The sequence below is a fragment of the Myotis davidii genome, unplaced genomic scaffold (genome assembly GCF_000327345.1).
Source record: "Myotis davidii unplaced genomic scaffold, ASM32734v1 scaffold128, whole genome shotgun sequence".
In the NCBI taxonomy this organism is placed as follows: domain Eukaryota; kingdom Metazoa; phylum Chordata; class Mammalia; order Chiroptera; family Vespertilionidae; genus Myotis; species Myotis davidii.
The window spans coordinates 2,725,850-2,726,854 of NW_006299719.1; positions in this window are offsets into that span (position 1 = coordinate 2,725,850).

Below are 1,005 nucleotides of genomic sequence, written 5' to 3' on the forward strand. Positions count from 1 at the left end.
CGGCGGGGGAGGCAGGGGAGCGGTTCTGCGCCACCGAGCAGGAAGCCTGTCCATCCTGGCCTGGAGGCTGTTAAAAAATGCAATCCTGTGACTCGTTAAACCCCATAGCCCTGCCCTGCCTGGATACAGAGGCGCTGATCATCTCGCCTGATCGGCTCCAACGGGCTAAACTGCCTCTTACATAACAGGACAGCCTGGCTCTACACAATTAAAATACTAGATTGTAGTCTCTTCCCGACTCTGCATCCCCGCACTACCCTCCCGGCCCCTCTCAGTGCGCCTGCGTGCAGAGCGCGCACCGGCCTGGCGTGCAGGATTCGCGCGCGCGCACGAGCACGCGCATGGCATATACTCACATACATGCACACGCTCTACACTTTCCACACACACACACACACACACACACTTTAGTGTCAACACACACGGGGGAGGGAGGCGTCCTCCAAACCGTACTGACTGACCCTATAGACACTCCAGCTGCTCCACCGCAAAGCCTTGCATGCACCTCCCGCGCGTCCCCTCCAAAAGCAGCCCCACCCACTGTCCCTACCTATTTCCGAAAAGAGGTAAAGAGTGAACTGGTTGGCTGCTTGTTAACTGTAGCCCAGCCGCCCAGGCGAGAATGGAAACAAATAAATAAGAAACAACAAACCCTCTCAGTCCCAGGCGTCATGATGGCGCCGGCCACAACTTGGAGGACTTGAAAGTTACGGAGCCTCCAAAGGTGAAACGCCCGGGAGAGGGAAAGCCAAGCGCTCCTCTGCGCTCTCCTCCTCCGCCCGACACGGAGACTTTTCTAGCAAAAGCAGGGCATATGCCAGGAAGGGAAGCCTTCTGTCTAGGAGGCATCTCTCTTTCCCCCGCAGTCTGCGTAATTGTGATATACCTCCTCCTGATAGATATTTTCATTTTCTTCCTTTTTTTTCCCCTCCATTCATTTCGCCCCCCTCCCTGTTGCATCCCCCAATCCCCGGGCGGGGTTGCTAAGGAAACGGCCGCTTGGCA